The 24213-nt window shown below is 39.3% G+C and overlaps 1 protein-coding gene and 1 long non-coding RNA gene across 3 annotated transcripts in view; one reads left to right on the top strand and one right to left on the bottom strand.

The window, feature by feature from the left end:
- Nucleotides 1-16755: 16755 nt before the first annotated feature.
- LOC111269149 (uncharacterized) overlaps nt 16756-24213 on the bottom strand; it is an 8740-nt gene continuing 1282 nt past the window's right edge. For both annotated transcript variants that reach the window (XR_015314486.1, XR_015314485.1), the window contains exons 2-5: nt 21202-22769; nt 18742-18795; nt 17115-18169; nt 16756-16905 (exon numbers count right to left, since the gene is read on the bottom strand). This is a non-coding gene — a long non-coding RNA (uncharacterized LOC111269149). The remainder of the gene's footprint in view (nt 16906-17114; nt 18170-18741; nt 18796-21201; nt 22770-24213) is intronic.
- Nucleotides 22597-24213, top strand: part of LOC111269148 (sorbitol dehydrogenase) — a 56282-nt gene continuing 54665 nt past the window's right edge. Inside the window, exon 1 of the mRNA XM_022848546.2 lies at nt 22597-22736. The gene's annotated coding sequence lies outside the window, so the exon portion shown is untranslated. The remainder of the gene's footprint in view (nt 22737-24213) is intronic.

The raw sequence follows: 24213 nt of genomic DNA on the forward strand, positions 1-24213 counted from the left end.
ATGTTTATTTTACCAGTCGCCAGTATATCTGTGGGCGTTTGCGTGTTCCCGTTGTGCAATCTGCGCGGGATACAAGTACTTGTGCAAGACTCATAAGCTAAGCCCATAGTGATTACATTGAAGGCCCAGTAAAACTTACCTGTCCGTCATTTCTATCAGTAGATACTTTGTACAATGTGCTAAAACTTACCTTACTTAAGGTAGTGCCTTGAACCGTTTAAGAGCAAATCACGATTATACATGAACATTTCAAGCGCGCCCATATTGTACTAGGTGCACAGCCAATTGTCTCAGATGGGTGCTCCGCAGAGAAGGTTAGCAACGCTCACTATAAGTGTGCGTTAATATTCGGTTCCGGCGGTCGACACACACCGGAGAAAGCATTAGAATTATATTTGTAATAAATCCATGGATAGAAAATTTGATTTAAAAAAAGTAGAAATGAGCTACAAAACATACTCATCAAGTGGAGTAACGCCTCGAATGCATATTATTCTTCGCATAGACCGCTTCGCGGTTCAGCCTGCCTATAGGCCTTGCAAACCTGGACCCCCTTAGTAGCTAAAAGAAGGTACCGAGGCTTCTGCAGTTAAAAAGGCCGACGAACTGAGAAGGTTACACAGTTGGCGGCTGCTGAAGAGGCTACCATGGACGACTCGAATAGAGCCGAAGTAATTTGAGATGAGCGTAACCACTAAGACGGTTCCACTATGGCCATGGGGTCACCCGAAACCCCACACGAAGCAGAGGGGATGCCCAACTATTTCACCCTGCTGATGTTTAAAACAGCCCTGAAGACGAATACACACGCCGAGACTGTTCAGACTAACGACTGATTGGTAGAGTATAGTGACGCTTTCGCCAAGGTCAAAGATGCTGTTGAGCCTCTGAAGGGCCTGAGGGAAATATTTGGGAACACGCAGCTAGATTTAAAAGCTGCCATAATGAAGCCCTGTGATAGTATAATAACTCGGTAAGTAGGACAGGAAAAAGAAAGCTTTCACTAATACCTTCATACACGAGATAAAAAACGAAAATGACCAGCTTCTAAAGCAGAACAGCGAGCTTTGCAGGCAGTCAAAGGAGCTTCTTAAACCAAATGAGGACTTTTTCCAAAAACAAAAAAAAACTACAGGAACAAATACAAAAGCAAGCCTATAGTATAGAAATTGTCCTATCCTGGACAATAAAAAGGCTCTCTGCCCCAAGGGCAGCAAGTAAGTGGATAAGGAACGACCTCAAAAAGTCAGAGGTGCAGCATTAACTAGAGTAACCGACGAGGCGTTCGCTAAAGCGTAGGCTCTCGATAACCAAGCAAATGTAGTCATCAGGGAGTGGCCTAAAGCCGTTTTCCAACGTTCAATCTTTGTGCGCAAGACTACCCTGAGCTCATGCAATGCTAGAGTTAAGCTGATCACCCACAACTCCGACATGGATAAAGCCTTATTGAATCAGCTGACGATGCTGTATACGTTTGCCAGTCAGAGTCTCGAGGTAGCAATCCTGCGTGACACAGTGAAATGCTAGAAATTGTTGACAATGGATGCAGAAAGAATCAGCGTCAGCTGAAGCCGTAGACTACTGGTTGGCATTTTGGGAACCTATCCGGTTCCTGTTGATTTTCTGTGTATGCTCATCAGAGTTATCGAAAACACTTAAGACTCTAAAATTCGGAACCGCCAACCCTCTGTATATACAAGAAACGACCTACTGCAGGAAGACCAACTCAAACGTTGAATTGGCTTTGCAGCAGGCCGAGAAGCTTTTTAGGGTTTGCAGCTCTTCTAGGAAAGTAGCTAGATCCATGTTACCTAGCACAATTGCCTCAAGTAGTGTCGTCAGAGATGAGGTGATAGAGGGCTTTTCAATTAGACCAAGCCAGAAGAGGCGTGAGTTAGGATGGCTGAATGATAGAGATTAGGCACGGTGGCTTGCTCGTTAGCTCTAGAAACCCAATCAGATGGGGGGCTAACTTCGTGGATAAAATTCGTAGAGGAGCAGGCGCCGAATAAACACGCGCCGGGTCATACTGTCGGGGTGCATTCACGTAATGTAAACACTTGTTTGACACAAACAAAATCACAAATGAATCGCGGGTAAAATTAGATGGGCAGACGAACACAGCACTTCGGTCAGAGAATTCTTGCATGAGTAAGAATGGAAAACTTTCCTCCCAACGGATGGTGCCAAAATGTTTTTGTCCCAAAATTGAGTACCATTAAAAAAACCAATTGTAGGCCTGAAATGTGAGTCTAACTATTCACAGCGAACGGATGGCGAATCTGATCATCTCAATAAAAACCCAATAGCCCTACACTGCCCCTCAACCGCGGGTGACAATCCAAGACAAGGAGAGTATAAAAAAAAAACTACAAAAAGTTCTTACAGAGAGTGGCTTCTCAGAAGGCTTGTAAAAGTTACAAAAAGGATAAAAGCGTGGAAGATAACGTTATTCTAATCGTTCATTCTAGAAAGGCGAAATTGGTAGAGCCAAAGTACTGCTGAAACCCCGAAATAGCTTGGAAAGCGTGCCTAGAGCAAGAAAGGCAATTAAGAGAACTAGAAGAAATGCTAATGCGATTCCAGGACTGCTCAGCTACTAGCGAGAACTCCACGCTATGTTTTAAAAAGGCCATTACCGACAGCAGCAGGAGGAGATGCTGGAAAGATTTTCTTGCGTAGGGAAAACTATATAAAATGGTCAAGGCAAACGTGAAGAGTACACCAAACCTCAAATGGTAACCCTAGATGAGAGAAACATCTTAACATAAGGAAGCTGTTCGTTCAACACAACAGCCTTCCACGAGTACCTTATTCAACCAACTGGAAGGGAAAGAGGAAGAGATACCGGCCGTCACCGTAACCTGGATGCCGAGCATGGGTGAGATAATTAAGAGTGGCAAGGCCTTGAAGCTGGATGGTAGTCCGCCGGTAGCGGTTATGTCTCTGCTAAAGATTGCGGTAGTAGTAGCCACCAAGCCCTGCGGGAAAGCCGACAACATGAAAGACAAGCGAAGCCGTACTGATTCCAAAGAGTAACGCCTAACTAACTCGCTGTTCAAAATTTTTAAAGCGAAGATAGAGAAATAACTACCAACGTTCTCCGAAGAACACAGTTCACTGACGTCTATCCAGTGCGGATTTTGCAGGGAGCGATCCGGGGTCACTGTAAGATACTAGGTAGTTTGAGCTCGATTTTAAGGACACGGAGGTTCGAAACGTCTAAAACGCTTTTATAGTCGGCCGTGGAAAATCGCTCTTGACACCATAAGCGAGTATCTACCTAGTTTAGATTGTAGCCAACTATCTCCAGGATGGATTGATCATAAGCGAAGTAACGATACTTCCTATGACAACACATTTTTCTCCGTAGACCAGTCCTGGGGCCACTTCTGTGAAGTATTATTTATGACGACGTTCTAAGGTTGCCTGTCTTCTGTAGGAGTCGATCTGCTGACGAGAGCCAATCATCTGGCAGTAACAAGCGAAAACAGCCACAGAACTCGAGTTTCACCGACGAGGCTCTATATGCCATTCGAGATCGCCTTAGCCTGGCGCCCGAATAAAAAACAAAAGTACCTTGCCATTCGGCAGCGAACCAGATCAAGAGACTCGAAAGAACGCACCAAGGATGTACCGCTACAGAAAGACCAGGTAGGCACCTGCCATTTCCTCCTGCTAACCCGTAGCACTGTTAAATAAAGATATGGGTCGGCCGGGTGGAACGAAGCATTGAAGAATTGACGGGTAGCGTTCTCTGCGGAAATAACTCGAACCGTATGGACCGAACCTCACGTTCTACTCATATGAAATACGCTTCTGCCATTTATTTTGGTCTGTTTCAGTCTCGTATTTACAGTATAATACAATATTTCTTCAATTTTGATAAAGCATATTCGACAACACGTATAAAAATTCACAACAAGAAAAAAGAATCATTCACGATGATTATTCATTCATATGGCCCCAAAGTTGTAACATTCATAGGCTTAGAAAGTTTTAACGGATTAAAAGTTCACGGCATAGTTGATCAGTTTGCGAAAGCATTAACGTGCCAAGTTTCCAAGCGAAGGCACCGGGGGGCAGCAGCCTGCATTTGTTTATCACAGCCTTTCTCGCATCTATTACAAATATACCCCCCGCTAGGTTCATGGAAATTTTATCAGTATCTTATTAACGTAGTTAGCCTGGGTTGCCTACTACAACAGATTGACAAACGATACTCAAGATTTGCGTGACGGGAAGCATTGACGAACACGCTGTAAGTAGTTATCGTTGGCATTATAAACTAAAAATAGCCGGCTTTCTTGCACAAGTTTTTTCTAGTTACTTGTCACTTTTATAACGCATAAAAAAGCAAAACAGATAGTGTTAGACTCAAAAGCACTTTAGAGAGGTTTGGATACGTAATGTATAATATTGCTCAAGATGAACCTGTATAAAAATTTGAGGTTGCTTTTCGAAATCGTACTCTACGTAAAGGAATGAACGCAAAAATAGCACCCAATAGGCATATAGTTTAGTATTTGAGGCCCGTTTATTACTTAAATATTACGTGTATGCCGTACGTCTCTGTGTCAAAGAACCTGAGGAAACAGCGTTGCCATTTCGGAGACAGTGTCAGATATGCGCGAAAAAGTGGCTAAAAACCGGATTAAAGGAATAACTGCCATCAATAAGTCAATAAGAGGTTGCAAAATGCGTAAATAAGTTCACTTGTTTCTCGTTGGCGTTATTTCAAAGTTTCTTCCGACTAGAAAGGCGTCCCTACCCTGTGCCCACCTTGTGATGCCACTTAATCAAAGGGTTACGAATGTGTAAGCAAAAGTAACTCAATATGTTAACTAAAATGATCTTTTATAAAAAAAAAGGTTCCAGTCGAATTCAAAACTCGCCTCTTTCTATAAACTTTGTTGTCAAACATTTAGCCTAAAAGAACGCATCGTTCTATTTTGAGATTTATCTGGCGTACGTCAAAGAACACCGCACACTACATATGATATCTGCACGTCAGAAGTGTATGAATCTGTTTAAATAGAAATACGTTGCTCGTTGACAACGCGTAAGAGCCATGTTTGATTTTTTTTTAAAAAAAAAAAAGTGTATTTTAAGAATTGACTGCAGGTATTCTCTTTCTTCGGATGTAAAACGTCTGCGACTCTACAAGAAAACAGAAGTGACGATCAGTAGACTGAAAACTAAATTCCTACAACTAATTAGAATTTGTACTTTTTCCTATACTCTTAAAATAAGCAAAGTATCTCTGTATGTAATATATATATATATATATATATATATATATATACGTGTTGTACAAACTATGCTGCTATGCAAGGTCGCCAAAAATGATCTTACATCCATTTTCGACATGGAATAAAAATCAGTCTCTAAATATCAACCTTGATCCGAGAGAGCCAACCAAACTTTAACTGGCCGGCAAGTGACGAATATTGGTCGCAAAAATTTTTGGAGTTAGAAGTTCTGGTATTTTCAACGTATGTAAAGTTGCATTAAACACGATAAATCATGATTAGGTAAGTGTGATGCAACTCTCCTATTTTTTTGCCGATTTGTACAATGTTTCAATTTTCTGAGAGCCTCTAGTTAACGTTTTTTTTGCCTAGAGCTGCGTACCACTATAAGCAAAAACAAGTCCAAACATGTTCAAAATTGGTCATACAAACAAAAAATGTGCGTTTATAAAAAAAACTAAAAAAACGCTAAAAAATAAAGTAAAATGAATAACCTATAGAGGAGAATTTAGTGTTACGTTGGTTATTTATTGTTAACTTCGTTATATTTGGTCATACTACGACGAAGTGGTACTGAATGTGGCATCGTTTGTCTGAAATTAATGCTTCGTTTCCGTGCTATATATAGTAGAAGAAGCACAAGGGAGTTTGTATTTACAGCCTGTGTGATTTTTTGCGCAATTATCAGAGACGAAAAGGTCGATTGAGTTACTGCAAAAGAACTGGCAAGTGCAAAATCAGATCCGTAGCAGCTTTCGAAAACGACTGTATGATTACATTATATACTTGGATCAAAGATGTGAACGACTCATCCTTTATGCAGGAAGACTTATCGGGGTACAATTTTGCAGAAAGTGTCATTTAAACTTCAAAAAGATATGTCCGAACCCACTTTGCTGCTATTTCTTTTCGAATATATAATGTTTTTCTGCAAACTGCTCGCGGTAGGACGGAACGAAACAAAATTATTTCACAATGGTTCCGTGGACAAGGCCGAAGAACCAAAGACGTAGGTCCCGTTATCGAGGGATTAGTCAATACATTTGAAGGCATTTCCGTTTTTTGTAAAAGGCCCAATATGCGCGATATTACATCTGGTGTTCGCCAGTACTTCAGAACCAAGTATTTCTTCACCGATAACGCATTTGAAGGATTTTCTTCAGGAAGATGCCGACTTACATTATTTGACCAATATCGATAACAAAGTCGCCCCCGCTGCTATTGAGGCAATAAGTCTATGGTGTATTGATATACTGAATGTGAGAAAAAGTAGCGCACTCGGTCGTAACAGGCAAAATTAGTATTCGATCCGGTCACTATTGTGCTCATATCACGGAGCCTGTTTGAAGGACTGCCAGCAGAATAACTTCGACATAATGACGTGTCCAGGGCGAGACGTATGTCGTGTCTTCGATGTCTCCCAGTATTTTTAAATTTCTTTTAATGAAAAAGTATATCAACAAATGCCAATCTCGAGTAAGGAACGCCTAACATATAATATCCTAACCCATAAGGGTGCTCTAAAGGCTACTGAACGAATCGGAAACATCAAGGATATATTTAGTAGCCTCTTATAATGAACGATTTAAGTACGTAAATTAACCTTGCAAAACAAGTGGTAATGCCGCAAGCTAATTAAGTAACTAGCTGTATGTAATACGCGCATGAAACATTAAAAAAATGTTTGCATTTGTTTCTGTTTAAACCTAAGGCGTCATCCAACGGTAAGCCCTATGCTATTGTGTAAGGCGTTACAGCAAAGCAGGCTATTAGAAAAGTACGTATGCTGTACAGCCTGGCCTTTTGGGCATTAGAAATGCAATGCGCAAAACGACCTGAGAATACTTTTATAATTTTCCCGATAGATCACAATGCGACCATAATGACCTATTTTTGCAAAGAATTACGAACTTTAACGAGAACTCGCGTTTGCAGATCAACGTGAGCCAGAGAACAAAAGGGGAAAGTCCAGGAAAGAGGTCAAGGCCCAGGGTTTAACCCGAAAATCGTTGATTCTTTGCGTTTGGTAAGACTAGCAGGGCCTGATTCATTAGATATCGCTTCCTACGATATTCCCGTTCATCGTACGTTTATTAGGCCAGTTGCATGGGGTAAATTCAAGAGGAAACATCTGATAGACGAAGTCGAATCATTTGCTCCATAGAAACCCGAACACTCATGCAACGAATACCGTTAACCTACCCTCCTGGAGTTTAAATGGAAGGTTTTGTTGCACTCACTATATTCCATGGGTCTTACGCCAACAGATTTCCACCTTTGCCATTCACTGGCCAATTAATCATCTCTGTGGCCTTACCGTCAAGGTGGACCAGCAACTTAAAATAGAGTCGATAAATTTCTCAATGAGACCCACTCTTTTTTTGATGAGACAACATATATAATTCGGCGGGAACATTATGGAAAAGTCGTGAACAATGACAGAAAATACATAATAACCTATTATATTAGGAAAAAACTGGTACCTTCAATTGAGTAGAAAAATCATTTGTGGACCTAGTAGAATCCACTTAGACGCAGCGTAAAAACGCGTTCGAATGCTCTGTCTGTAGAGATATATACATAGAGATACACCGGTCAATGTCGCCGCTAATTTTGAAAATGGGCGAAAATAGAAAAAAAGAAAACCACTTTGTAGTCACGAAAAACGTCATTACAATATTTTTCTGACATTTTTTTTTATTTGAGTCCATCAAATAAAAAACATCTGAACGTTTAATTTTTTCAACTTGTTCTTCACTAGGCAGTGTTCGCTAAACATTAGAAGTGGTATGGTACATGATGGTATATACACGTTCAAATGCATGTTAGATACTGGAACGTAATATTAAGTTGTTACAAACAAATCCAGCAGATTTTCAAATTGAACATCTTTTAAGCTGTTTAGCTTAAAATGATAATTTTTTAATATATACTAAAGATGTCCTCCTTTATTATGTACACACTTGTCCCAGTCTTCCGGTATCTTCGAGATAGCCACAAACGTAATATTCACTTTCCCATAGAATTTCTCTATCTATGGCTTTTCAAAGTAAATCAATTGTAGGATATAATTACTCACCTATTGTTTTTTTAAGACATGGAGAGCCCGTAGTTATACGGGCTTGGATCAGGAGGATAAGCGGGTCGAAGTCAACGTTGGGCATCCTTTTGCTCAATCAGGAAGTAGTTGACAAATATCGATGAGGTCTCGAAGTTGTCATTAACAGAGCATATTGCGTGCTTTCAACTGCTGTGCCAACGGTTCGTGGCTCTATGGGGGGGCTCAAGTTAGCAATAGTCACAGATGTTTCCCATTTGTCACTACGGTACGTCAACAGTGTTACCATCACCTCACGCGCGAACCCACTGCCGATTTTTTTTTCGAAAGTGACGCCATTCTTCTGCCTGGTCCCTTCCAAAGACCGAACGACGATGCCTCCTCTATAGAAACCGTGTGCTCCGGCCGGGCTTTTTCTTTAATAAAGTTCCCCTAATGCACTACGTGCATTTCCAACTGGTCTAGAGTCAATCCAGAGGACACCCATTTTTTACTCAGTTTCCGCATTCTCAGTATTTGGATTATTATTTTGTGACTCAAAACGCGAGTTTTAGCTGATATAATTCTCAAATGATAAGCTTTGCATTGCTAAAAAATGTCCTCGAGTCCCGACATTTAGTCACATCCTCGGTGATCATCGGCCCTTCAATTTCCGTTTTTGAAACGTTTGTTCGTAAATTTGTTTAATTTCTCGAATGTCTCTACCAATATTCGATGAACTTCGCAGTTCTGTGGCTTTCTGTGGACCACTGAGCGTTGATTTTCGAAATAAAGATGTTTTTCCTCTTGAACTCATTCATTTGGGAGTAAACTCAAGCGTTTTTTTTCCACAAGTTTCTAGAAGACTGAAATATACCGACCAAACTGTGCCTACTAAAAACGCATAATTAAAAAGCTATTCAATTTCAAAGTCCACCGGATTCGCTTATAACAACCCAATAAATGTTTCGCTATAATGATTTTTGGTCAGGTAACAATCGGAACGCTCAACTTTTTAATAAGGGCCCTCTGGGACTTCTAAAGCCAGCAGAGTGGAAATTACACGCACAAACTTGGACGTATAGTTAATCGTTTAAATAAAAAAACCTTCTTTCCGACCTTTGCTTATTGACGCTTACTCAGTTTCGTTGAAAAATTGTTTATATATTACATCCGTTCGGCGGCTACAAATTCGAGTGAAAAGGTAGACAATTATTTTTCCCTGGTAGAAAAGTAAATAGGTAGGTAAAGCTACCAGCTTTAGCAAATCGTAACATTTGAATGAATTCATGCAGTACATTCTCACTACTACTACTATACATTAGTGTCCTTTGAAAGCCGAGGGTCTCAGTTTTTCAAACTCCTGCTTTCATTATTAAATGATCGGTTGCAAAGAACGTTGAGGCGCATAGGCATAAACATCAACGGGTTCGCTCTTAGCAGCCGAGAGAAATAACTCGGTAAAAGCAAACAGAGCAGACTTTCAAGAAAAAACTAGGACAGAACGCGGACGGTCTTAAACCGCATATTTAGGCACATAGGTCAGCTTCCGCGAGGCTTCTGAACGATTCGAGCAAGACTTCCATAAAACAAACCAGAATTTTTAAGGGGCTGGAGAATAAATCGAATAAGCTTGGGCGTTTGATACAGAAATTGGCGGAGAAAAGTATGTTCACTACCAATTGTCTACTTGAATTTCGACAATTTGACTTTCTAAGATCTTCAACCATTCAAAACTTTCTGATTTTTCGACCGATTGTTAGCTCTACATTTAATTCTGATGGAATCCGGTATACAGCGCATTCGGAAGTTTAAGCCTACCGGTATTTTTTGACGCACGCTTTCTAATTGAAAGTTATCTACGGATTGAGGAGTGGCCATATTTTGAATGGCTAAGCTCCTGGTTTGGTCGACGGTCATTATATTGAATAAACATGACCGCTAACTATGACACTTCTAAAATTACGCAAAAAGCTTAAGAAACATTCTCAACTAAGACGCCACCCTGTTGTATACGTGGGACAGCTAAGTGTTCTACGCTTTGCGTTTATGGCACTTTTACTAACTGGTCAAGAAGTAGATCAATTAACTTGTTTTTTCCAACAGTTTCCCCTATCACGGATATACATGATTAGATCTGGGTAGCCAATGCCAAGAGGTAGTATGTTGCCATGTAACTTTACATACGCGAGCACCGCTGGTTCGAGTTTCAGCCTTAGCAAATGGTTCTTACGAGATGTTGTAAAATCCAGGTGAGCCCAACAACAACCATCCCGGCTAGATTTTCTAGTCAAACAACGGACAAGTCTTTGATGGTACACTTAGATTTGTTCACACAGTAGAAATAGCCAAAAACGTCGAATAGATGGAAAAAAAAAACCGACATATTCTTTTTAAGTCATTGACATTGAGTTCTATTACATCACCATTATAGGAACAATAGAAAGAAATATGGAATAAAACTATGCAGGTCACTGGAAGCCGTTGATGTTAACTTAATATCGAAACTGAAAGAATCAAATAAGTTCACAGCACAATTCAGCTTAGCAGAGATGTGCATACATTGAAACGAAGTTCAACTAAGTTACTACATTTTGTTATTCCTCGTACCAGATAGAATCCCTGTCAGGTTTTTGAAGAGAATGTCATTCACTTCGGCGTAACGTATCTTCATAACGTATCTTCGAAACAGAACAATATTGTCTATATGTGCATTGGCTTGCGAGTAATCACCACTGATGCCGGATCAGGCTTCACCCAGATAACTATTTAGATCAGAATCATCAATAATCAACACAGTTATACAGGTTTCTGTGTGTGATCAAGTTGGCTTTAAGGAATCGTTGTTGCCGTTCTTTGTCACCTCGCAAACGAAATATAATTTGAAGATGTACCAGTATTTGAGCCATTCAAAAACAAGTTTCCACTACAGTGAGAGCTTCGTGTGGGCCTACGATAGACGAATGTTATTCATTAATCTGCCCGAAATTTCTGAGCGTTTTTTTCTTTTGTGTTCCCAGCTTTGCCTCTAGCAGATATAACATTATTTTCTTCTTATTATTATATACATAACGAGCCAAAGACGTAGGTATTTTCAGTTGATAGATATGTTCTCAAAGATGAATTAATTCTAATGAGCCTATCTAGGCAAAATTATAAAAAAATATTTAATGAATATATTAATGTATTCTTTTTTCTCTCTTATGGTACCGGTTGTTTTGAAAGGTAGCGTTTAGCAAATTTCGGTCCATATAGCCACGCTCTCCCAATATACATACATACATATATATAGAGCTTGACATGGGATGAATTTTAGTAATGCATTGAACTTAAAACGTATTGCAAGTATCGATAGAGCCAGTTTTCTCTAACAATTACGAAACCACTATCGGTTACTGTGAAATAAATGTATATATATATATATCCCCAGACTCATACAGGTCCTATTTTCTCATTATCGACTACTCTGTTTGATACACTCATCACTAGGACAACATTTCGCGCTGTAAGCATATCAAAATGGTCAAAAGAAAAAAGTTTTAGTACTTGCAGCTACTATCGCAAAAACTAACAGGGCAAGCTTTAACGCACCCTTTTAAAACCCAGTCGATGTTCACTAGTAGTTCAAATAACGAAACAAAAAAACGAATTAGCGCCTCTTATCTGTCTTTTATAAAATTTATATAAGAAGCATTTTTTGTTCAGCATATACCTGGGTCTTATGGGATATTTCTGATAGCTTAATTTAAGATTTATATAGTAGCTCAATTAAAGTACAACTCTTTTTCGCCTATTATTTTCTCGCACATTTTCCACCCATTCGTGGTCTCAAGAATTGTACACACTTCTCCTATATGGCATGATCGATATACGCAACACAGCGTTCTCGTTGCACGCTACTGTCTCAATCAGTTACTTTTATTTGTCATTCAGGCCATAACTTCGTTTCGTCTTTAATTTTTTTAGTCCATCTCATATCTGGTTTTGTCATCAATAGCCTGATCGGGATAGTCTGCACTATAAGACCCCATACTAGCCCAAGCGGGAGATTTCTTCCAAAATCCAGCTTCCCTATCTCTACATTGTTATTCGAAATATCAAAAGCTCAGAATATCTGCTTCTGCGCAGAATAAAAAAATGATAAATAAGTGAGCCGTTTCTTTAAAATGCGCCACGCAGAAAACTTTTTTTTCCTTGAAATGCTGGTAAGCCGTCACTAAATAAATGTGGGCATTCTGACAATGTCTGAGCTCTAATTTTATATCCGAAGCGTACCAGTTTAGATGTTGCCTGACACATTAGGATAACCGCGTCCCATTCAATTTCCCTATAGGAATGTATAGAGACAAGTTCCGTGTTCCACCGCGTGAAGCACCGCGGTATAACAAAGCCCGAACAGCGGAAGAGTACGCAGCGGCTCGTTCATTGATCTGTAGCCAGACCCGCAAAACACATTAAAGCATGTAAGGAACAAACTAACGCTACTGAAGTACGTGTTTTTCAGAGATGTGTAGCGACTTGGAAGACACGGAAACTGATCAGACTCGGGACAACGAGAAGGGAAAGGGCGTAGTTACCACATTAAATGATTTACGGTCTGCGAACGCTTTTTGCCTCTGCCCGGTCTCTCTTCTCCTATCTGTAGCTCTCGTTGACAACGACAACTTCGTAACGGTATGCATGAGCGCTGTCAAACGCATAAAGCACTCCTTAAGAAGCTGAGCTAGCCCGAAAAAAGGGCATAGATTATGGTTTATGGCTGCGAAAATTCCTTAATAAGAGTCTCGTGCTTTGAATTTCGATTCTGATGTAAATCTTCCATTTTATGTAACTTTCAATGCTTGCTAAATCTGTGCACCGATTACATATATATATATATATATATATATTCAAAAGCTTGTCTACAGTTAGCAAACAGCTATGCTGGATAAGTCGGACATTCAGTGATTTCTAGTACAAAGCCTGTGTACGCTGGTCCCCATCCGTAGACATTTTCAATCTCCGTATCTGCAGTTCATGTGTCGTTGTTCCGAAAAACGAATCTAGTAGGTCGGCGCCTTAAACGATAGGCACGGGCTTTCCCATTTTATTCGAAATATAGGGCTAACTAGTTAACACTTTATAGGTAATGGGTAAAAGTTGGGTCAATTAGTATACAACCCACTAACCTTCGCTGTATGGTACAGAATGAAGACATAGCTAATCCTTTTATGTGGAGCTCTTTCATAAGTCTTCACTTAATCTAAATTGTACGAAGTTCGGCGGCAGTGATGTCCGTGGAGGCGTCAGCTGCGTTGTTAGCATCAACTCTGACTTTTTCGGGTATATTGTTCTTACCCCAATGTCTTGGTTTTTTTTTTTAGTTACAATTTGAATTCAGTAATCTTCCGCTCTGCTATTGTCGCTAAACAGGTCACGCCTAAACAATTTCAATAACTAGTGTATTCTTTGTTATATATCACGATTTGGATTTCAAATGTTTCGGTAAAGCTTAAAAAAATAAACACATTTAATTCTAGACTAATTCCTTCCATAATATGCAACGGTCGCTGTACAGAAAACATAAACAAAGACTTTTATAAATAGAAAAAGCGACAATTGCCCGCGAAGGTTTCACAGTTTTGTATTAAAATAATGAATTTACTCTTCTGCACACACACACACACACACACACACACACACACACACACACAGTAGCACATCTTATCTTGCGAAAAATGAGACTCGAATAGATCGACGATTTAATTATTAAGCAAACAACCCTCGAACCGAAACACTGCGCTTAGTCTTAAAGCAAAATTACCGACATTTATATCGCGCGAAACGTCATGGAGCAGAGTAGATAAATAAATGTACATCCTAGACAAAACTTGTCTTTGGGTTGACGTTTGATTTCTCTATAATGTTGGTTATAAGTCCTTCTCGATCCATTTGCCACTGGCTTTCCTAATAAAATCGGCCAATAAGTTCCTCAGGCTTGCCCTTCAGATCCTTGAGTATCCGGTTAGCGGCTCATGGAAATTTGAAACAGTATTTTTAGGCATTCCCCGAAGATGTTTTCTTACAGCGTCTACAGTCTTCCTTGCTGTAATGTAAGCCGAATACTAAAGGAGGAAGCAGGATGGCTTGCAGGCAGATTAACGAATTGAGTAGTGATAAATTGTGGTCCGTTGTATGATGCAATTACCCTTGAGTGTCCTAGTAGACGCAATATTCACAGCAGATGCTTAGTGGTAGCTGCCTTAGCTGGAAAGGCTTGGGCTTACTACCTATGGGATCGACTATTATTGGTCAACAAAATGGGCGCATAAAAGCTGAAAAGCCTTCTTGATTTCTGCTTTTGATTTTTCGAACATATATGTATATATTAAATCTACCTATAAGTATCATTGCAATATTTTCATTTGCGTCAAAGTGCCGAGTAATGTCTGCCTTGCTAAAGCAACCTTCTGCTGAGCGCGCTTAATTCCAACACTAGCAAGTTAATCTTCTTGGACACCTCTCTCTCTACCGTTCCGACATGTTTAGCGATAGTATGGGGCAGTCCTTGTCAAACTCTTCCATAGACTGGTTTTGGTTTAAATATAGTAGCCACTATTTCACATATCTTGTCTAAATATTTTCTTATGCTATGATTTTTTTCCATATTCAGAATTGCAAAAGTTTCTATACTACGTGGACACGTAAAACAGTAAAAAAAAAACTTCTTTACACGCTGATCGGCTGAAATGCTTAATGCGGGACGTTTACTCGTCTAGTTATAGATTTAATGTTAAAGTTACGCCTAATAGCGCGCGTCATCCGAATCATACGCAAGCCGAATTTCTATATCGGAAAATTGACGCTTCATCTTGCCTTTCGAAAGGCTTGCACTACAGTGGGCTTCTTCTGACATACGGTAAGTTTAGCTATTAGTCGTCACTAATATATGTCCTAATTTTGCTATCGTAAAAGCATCTCTGCCTAACGATATGATACCTCAGGTAGGACGATGGGCATATGCTTTATCTCACACAACAGCGACTGTCTTTATGTTGCGGGATTGACTTAAAAGCACAGAGGCATGAAATGACGAAATCAATATTCATAGTAGCATCAATCGTTTGGTCAATTTCAAAGTCTATTCGATTGCTTTATTGGCCAAAGCAATCAATTTCTCTTCACGCCATAAGACTAGCTTGTGCAAGCCGACTTCAACGACCGTCCGTCAAATTTATCTTAGTTCTATTTTAAGAAATCACGTGACCCTTTTCTCTCTTTGCAGAACGAAAAGCTTTCGAATACAGTATTTCTTTATGAATTTCATCAATAATATCCATTTTTGTTCAGTGGAAGATTACGTCGCAGGTTCAGCTTTGAGGTTGAAGACACGATCCGACACTGGGGCCTTTTTCTATGACCTTCTGCTTGAACTGATAATTTCAGTACTCATTTAAACACTCGCCAGAAAGAACTAATATAAAAGAATATAACCTCGTAGGATTATGAGTATACAATTTCCTTATTTGAATAGACATTTAACGTTGTAACACTCGAATTAGAGTAATGTGTCTAACATTCCGTGAGCCAGAACGTTCCTCTTTCTGAATAAGGATTTTGTTTATGGGATTTGCATCCAGCAATAGGCTTGCACTGATTAAAAACATGGGTCTCAAAGAACAGAAAGCAGGTTCATCGAACGACTTCCATTCCAAATTGGTAAGGTCTATTAGCTTATCTACTTGACGCTGCATGAAAGAATCAATTCAAATTGAGTGCTTTTAGAATTCCAAGGAAAAAAACTAAGAACCGTAAAGTTCAGCTCTCGATCTCTTGAAAACGTTACAAGACGCGTTATATAGCTCGATAAGAGCCGATAAGACGCTATAACAGAGGACAGTGCGGACCTGCAAAAGGTCGTTGCGAAGAATACTAGAAATGTTCAAAATAAAAAGCTCTAGTTCTGTTTTCTTTTAATATGTCGCTACGCTTCTTACGCGATCTGTTGCCTTGGCCGGTAATTGCTGACCACTGAATTTAATTCTGTATTTTTTATCACTGGACATCCTCGTTTTAGCCAAAATATATTTACAACATTGTGCTGAGGATCAGTAAGGGTCCGTTCAGGCTCTTCCCGCCCCAAGTAACAGCCCTACAACGTCCTAGAAAAGATATTTTGACTCAATCACTCTGGCGTAACTCGGATCTTCCCTTATCGAAAACCAAGGTACACCAATATTTTCAATTCTATCAGGACAAAGCTACTCTGTTATAATCGACGTGCCTAAGGAGAACATGATGCTGCCTATCAGGCCAGCATTCAGAACCGGTCAAACGCTAAAGCTTCGTCGCTCGAAAGACCGATAACACTTTAGTCTGAAAATTATCAGAAAAATTATACAACACACACAGACTAACAACGTATTCTAATAATTTTACTAGAATCTATGTCACTATTCTAACAGAGAACAACGGGGTAACGAGATCTTTAACGTCGTAGTTAGATTCTTTTTCTCTAAAATGCTACCGGCCAAATAAGTTAGAGATAAAACAGCAATATTTTTGTCAACGAGTCTTCTCGCCTCCCTCGACGCACGATCCGTTATTATCACGGTGCGTGAATACGGAATCCTCTTCCTGCAATAAACGAGCATCTGCATTTGATAACATATACAAAACGTGTATTAGCAATAAGAGCCTCTCTGAAAACACAAGACAGCTGTCATACTTAGGCCATATGTGATCTATTCGTACCTGAAGCATTCTTAGGCTACACTAATAGATAGAATAAAATACACGAATAGGTGCACACTTTGGCTGTCATGAGTAAGTTTGATCATACTCACCCTACGGTAACTTCATTGACATTTCTCTAAAAAGCAGCCCGGTCGGACAACTTCCGCTGGTAATCCTCTGGGATACGTGTACAACATGACGTTACTATATCGAAGCTATATCATATGTGTTAAAATAGCTTTAGATTATAAAAATCACAGTAACTTAATATATTCTAATTGATCCTAACTAATAAGTGACCATTTGAGCGTTCTTCAATCATAACAGCTAATCACAAGGAGAAGAAGCCAGAATTAAAGCCGACAATCACAGTCACGATGATGAAATACTGATTATAGAGAAAATATTCAGCAATAGGCGACGATATATTTTATCTTCTACGTGTCACCGCGAAACATTTCTTTATCTTTGTTAATTTTTCATCGATTTTTTTAAAATTGGCTGAAAGTTGCTTCCTGTTCATTCAACATTTTTTTTGTTAATCGTTTTATAATGAAAAAGACACTAATAATGGAGAATGGGACGTTTAAAATAACAGATGATAAATATCATTTGTCATTTAGCCGTTGCCATTTGCCTACATATATCTGTATAATCTATATAACAATTGCTAAACTCGTTGCAATGCTTAAATCATTGACATGGATTTATATTAAGAAACATAAACAGTAATGTAATAAATATGGACTACCACGGCACCACCTGGACAGTGTTAATGCTTAAGCAAGGGATATCCCACGTTGACTGAAACAGCAGTAATAGCTCAATCTGTGGATACGGTATGACAATTTACCAGCAGAAATCTAGAGTTTATCGGCCATAGGTGGACATTGTCGTTACTTTCTTATTCTGGAAACAGGCCAGTCGACCTGTTGAATTTCCGTTATGGGTGGCAGCAGGATAGGCAGGAGTTAAACATACTTAAAGCTCCCCTCTCGTATAGGTAATAACGAAGTATAAAGATATACACAGAAAGCCAATATGAGCCTGAGTTGGGGCCCAGCGGCCTTATAAATTTTTGGAACATATTACGAAGCTTAACACGGTTGCAGAAGTAAAACTTAATCGCCTAACAGCGCGGTAACAATTGCGTGACCTGTTACACCTGTAATCATAGCCAACGTAAGAGCGGATATACAAATTACAAACGTTTTGCACGGATCATCAGGCAACTGTTTGCCTGATTCGTGTTTAAATATTTATGCATCGTTTTTATTCACTAAGTTATCAATTGTTTCTTGTTATGAACGAGGGACTTCCTGAGTGTCTGTTATAGGTTTTAAGTGAGTATTATCATATCTACATCTCCCTCACTGATGAAGACGAAGAGAGTGATAATTGCTAGCAGATCTTCGCATAGGCGTACTTATTTATTTTTGACCTTATTTAAAAATATGTTATGACAAGAAAGCTATTATTTATCCACACAGACACATCTTTGGGTGTGTTTTTCAAACGTTTAAATTGTGATCGAAGTCTATGGACAATCCATCCATTGTGACATGTCACTTATATGGCCATGCATATATGGTCGATGGTAGTTATGTTACAACACAGAGCCTTAGAAAAGGTTCCCTGTACGTTACATGGTACCATTATCGGCATCTTGTTAGATGTTTATAAAGAAAACTGATGTTTTGATTGATAGGTTTCAATCTATCAGAGACAAATACAAACCTATTACGCTGATATCAGCTTCAAGTCTGAATTTGGCTTCCCTTCGCTGAACATCTGGAACATGCACGCGCAGACATATATGAAGGCGTCATGTGGTGGATACCTTGATTAATTTATCATCCATCGTTTAAGAAACACGATGTATTACAGAACTCAAAATAATAGAGTACCCGTGCCTGCCGTGACGGTAATATATGATAGGTAGATGTCTACTTATTTCAAAAAGCAGACCTTACTAGGGTAAATCTATATCTAGTAAACACAGAGCCAACGGGGCAAAGGGCAATCGAAAGTAGCTATGAATTACTGTACATGATTTCAATTCCCCGACATCCACCTACTTATTTGGCAATACAATCTTACCCTCAAGATAAAACAGGTTTGTACTTGTCCCGGACGGAGTTCGCCAGTTATTCATAGCAAGAATAAGCAATAATGAATCTGTGTGGTTATAATTTTTTTGATTATTGAAACAAATCGGCGGCGCTATGAGATTGTCCGACTACGGCTTGAAGTGAACAGTGCTAAAGATGATGTAAACAAACTGATAATCTACAAGCAAGATAGGACGTTCAGCGTGTACAAGGAAGTTTCGTAGATGAGATTCGTGTTTAACCGTAAACGGATTAAGCCCTTCCGACTGTTTGAGAAAAATCTGCCATCAAGAACTTCGAGGTCAGGCAAATATTTACGAAACTCAATATATTCGGAAGCTAAGAGAGTTTCATACTTCTGATTCCTCGCTTATAGATTCACACTTTCCTTTCCGTTACGTCCAGCAAAATGCTGGTGGCGGGTCAATTCTGAGCTCATACTCGTTGACGCTATCGGACCCTCGGGAACCGTTTCAAACGCTCGATCGCTCCTCTTGATAGTTCGAACATTCGCAAGCAAGATGTGGGTCTATCTTATGGTGCAACTTCTATTAGCATTTACGGCTTCGGCTTGGGCGCAGCCTAATCTCGATGCGGCGAGTAATATTGCCAGTCTGATAGCTTCAAATGTAGCAGCTGAGCTCCTTAATGGTGATGATATCAGTGGTGATAGTGATATCGGAAAGCCAGCCCAAACTGATCTGACAAAAGGTCTTTCAAGAAAGATGGGTGCAAATCAAATTCACATGGCAATTCTAAAAGTCCTTCGAGAGATGAAAAATTCCAGCGGTGACCCTGACTCGTCATCGTCGACAGCGTTGGAGTCGATCATTGATCCTAAAGCAGCTTTCATGAAGGCATTGTCAAGTTTGAAAGTAGGACACATTTCGGACGAATTACTGTTGAATGGGAATGAATCGCCAAAAACAACCGTTGGCCCGCTATCATCGGATACCGGTACGAAAACACCAAATAATGAAGCCCCAGCAACGATAGATCCATCTAAGAGCTCCGCGTCCGACAGTGAAGGAAAACCACTTCAATTGTCAAAGGTCGTTAAAAAACCTTTCCCGTTTGTTCCGCTGAAAATGCTCTCAAAGGCACTAGCCGATACCGCAGCTTAAATCATAGTGATACGTGCTTAGATTCTAGGTCAGATCATGCGATAGGCATCGATCTAAACAGAAATCTGAACTAAATGATAAGAGTTGAAAGTGCCGATATTGTCCCTAATGATCATAACGCGTTGACTGTAGTAAAATAAGACATAGGGTTATGGGTGGCGAATCTCAGTTCTGAAGTCTATATAACGTGTTCTATCGTTTGTTGAAATGGTTTAGTTAGAAAACGGCGTCTGTCACGGTACGTAACTACGTAAACTGTAATAGTGAATAAAGTGCTTCAAAGAATCACGTCCAAGAGCATGATTATAGTTTTTAGATCTTTCCGAATTTCGGGTAGGCTTAGACAAGTATTTTGCGCTGCTCATTAGAAACCTTAAACTCGATGAGAGTTGAAAGAAAAATTTAGATCGCTATTAAATGTTATTTAATAAATCCAACCAAAAACTTGAAGAAAATAAATGCATTTCTTTAGCGACGGGTTCACCTCACTTGGGACGAACACAGCCTTACAAGGCTTTTTCCTTTGCCACACAGTTTTTATGTAATCTTTTTGTACGAAGTAATTTTTCCACCTGCAGAAGAACTTTGCTAGTTGGATATCATAAGATGAGTTGGAACATAAATCAATGTATAAGTTTTGAAGTGCTAATTATTATTGTTATGCCGCGTATTCTGTATCTCTTTTTCTTTGCATAGCAAAGCCCTGTGAATAATTAGCGTATCGAGTACCCTACATAGGAAGCTGTGTTATTAAGGCTGATGTAAGGACTGTGGTCGCAAGTTTTAGGTTTTACGTATTTTTCTCATTCATCTCAATGCGCAGTGTGATTTTTCAGGTGAATTAATAGCGGTTCATCATAGATGCTTCTGGTTCATCTTAATGCTGCACTTCAATGTACTAGCTAGCTAGCTAGCTAGCTAGCTTGCACCTCAATCGATAGTTCTTTTTAATTAGAACTTACCATCAAATACGAGTTTTCAGAAAGTCAGCTGGCTTTTGTCTCTTGTCTTGGGCTGTTCAAAACAAGATGGGCCTGAATCATTCCACTTCAATATTCGCGAACGCGAACGACTAGCTAGAAAACAGTAAGCGTGTCCCACTGTCAAATCGATCAAAGAAAAAACATTTCTCCTTTAACTAACTTCAGATAGATAAAACAATACTACTCTGCTATAGATTTAGAAGGAAATGATACATATTTATACGGGGTAAGGTGCATTGAATCTTATTACTCGTTTCTAATTTACACGAAGGCTATCATTCACGAAAATGTATATATCTTCATAGAATACTGCCGTTCCTTTTTAGATTCCCTTATCATGCACGATGTATATATATGCAGGGACATTCAAATCCTAGACTGATTGTCATGGCAAATATACACCTACTCGTTATTTTTGGTACTAAAGAAAAACCGAAAAAAAAAATAGCAAAAATCAACAGACTCATAATAATGAAACAATGCATCACTCTTTTAAAATTCAAATGAGAACCAGTAATACTCTAATAGCGTTCGCAAAGGACGAGTCTTTACGGAAATTATGAACTTCCTCCTTTGATTGAATTTTTCGATTTACGTTACTCCCAGTTTTCATGTAGTTTCTCAAAAATCCGGCGAAGATTTTCAGGACGATAACCAAAAAATAAGTAAGAAACTAATCAACTAAGGAATGCGGCCCAACATTCAATAGCATGCTGGTTGATAGACAACGACGGCAAACAGGGTCATTTTTCTGCACACTGCACATGCACAAGTGCACGGTCTTACCATATTTATTCAATGATAAGTTGACTAGAGGAGCACTTACTAATACCTTACTCAAAGCCTTTATGCCTGGAAATGACTTCGTACTTTGTTCCTCCTTTTTTTCTCACATACTATATATGTATACACATACATATATGTAGCATTCATTTGTTCTACAGTACTCTAGTATAGTTGCTCCTATAGCTAGAACTTTTCGCGGCTAGCGAAGGCTCAGCTCGATCACATTATATTGCTGTTGCTTGATCGCCAGTGGTTCTACCGATAATAGTCGATATAAACGCTACAACGTCTGCTTTCTCACTCCTAGCCTTATTTTGATTCATTGCATTTGGGTGAGTCGAATTCGGCCGTCGCAGTGCGTAGGCTTCGTTCATCTAGCAGTTCGACGCTCTACGCTAAAGACAGTTGAGTGGTGGTGTTTATCCTATACTATGTATGTATGTATACTAGTATCACACCCTCTGTCTTCTATTGGGCTTATCGCTGCTACCGCTGCCGCTGCTAGCGCCATTGTAGTTGCAACCGCTGTTTTGGATTGTCCAGTCAGCTAGTTGTGACAGTCTACTCCACAGTTACGAGAACAACGCCGGCTATTGTCCAGAGTAGTTCCTGCTTCGCGAGGGTACGCTTCGTACTGTCATCGGTTTGTCTGTGTGGAGGCTAGCTTTGAGTGACCAAGTGGTGCGATCATCTTGCGTCAAACTTTAGACAGTTTCCTTCTTCAAAGGGTAAGCGACAAGTAGGTCTATTTTAGCAGGTCACTGTAAATAACAATTAACACGGTATATATATATATATATACGACACGGTCGATATTGTAAGCTTTTATGAGGACGTATTGCAGAATGATTCCATTGCAATAATTGGGGACATCCCAAGAACGTCATAGATTGTATCGTAGGAATGACGTTCCAAAGTCAAATAACATCTATTCCGATATTACTTAGACCGGGAACGACTGTTCAAATCACAGTACGCGGTTTTGGATGAAACGCTGACCGCGGATGAAGCACTTTTTGCTTTCAGCTTATTGAAGTTTCATTGTATCTGGGGTGCACGTAAGGTGTTTCTCGTACTTTGTCTGGCGACTAGAACCCACACGGCCATTTTCATAGCTCCTTTAGTTCTGATTCATTTTCATTTCATTTTCCAGCGTGCTTTTTAATTATACAACATCGAAATTATCCAGGTTTTAATGGTAAATAAAACTACCAAAGAATTTTACAAATATGGACTCCCCCCCCCCTCCCCCATCGTTTTTTTTGAAAATTAATTTATTTAATAGCTAAAGGCTTGAATATTTTCGTGTCGAAACCTGTTGGTACGATGACTTAGACAACAACGAAACTTTTCTAGCTGAGAAAAAATTTAGATGCGCTGGTTTAAGGCCAGTTATCGGCATATGGCGCTTGGGATAGTTTGAAAAAAGGTGTGCGTTTCTGTGGAAGACGCTTATCCAGGTTCAGTCTCACACTGTCTACTTCAATCAGGCGGCTCAATCCTTTCTGGTGACGCTTCTTGTTTAGATGCTTATTACTACTGAAAAGTGGTCAATATTTTAGGCAGTGTAGGGTTATATGTGCGATTCAGGGCTAGATACGAAACTTCCGTTTTATAGAGCTGATACATAATCACAGTAGGAACTTTGTCTCATTTGTTTACTTCGAAGTAAAAATTAAAAATTTCTATAGGTTCAAACGTCAAACCGATTCCCATGATATTTTAATTAACGGGGCCTGCTTACGTCCTTATAATTTTGAACTGTATACTTTTTGAATTCAAGCTACTGTTTCATCTGCCTTGAAGGTCTTTATATCTAATATATGTATAATGATGCTTGTATAATATATCGTGAACAGACAGCTCTGTAGCATAGCTTTAAACGCATTACTTCCGCCCCATCTCATATCGCTTTGATATGGTACAGAATGCAGATCAAGCATTGTTCTAGACGACTACATCCGAGTTTCTGTGATCGATAATAATGTTTGTATTATTCCGCAAATCCATAAGTAGTTACTTTTTAAAGAAATATCTACAAGTTGTAGTATTACATGTATTCGCATAAAATACCGTAGCTTTTTTTATCCAATTCTCTGTAATTTTATAAATAAGAAAGAATGATTAGACATTGACAACATTACTTTTTTTCGAAAAATTCGAAACTTCCAGAAGTGTTAAGATGTGTTTGTAGCTGGTAATTAT

Source organism: Varroa jacobsoni, unplaced genomic scaffold (assembly GCF_002532875.2).
Source record: "Varroa jacobsoni isolate VJ856 unplaced genomic scaffold, vjacob_1.0 scaffold_1358, whole genome shotgun sequence".
Classification (NCBI taxonomy): domain Eukaryota; kingdom Metazoa; phylum Arthropoda; class Arachnida; order Mesostigmata; family Varroidae; genus Varroa; species Varroa jacobsoni.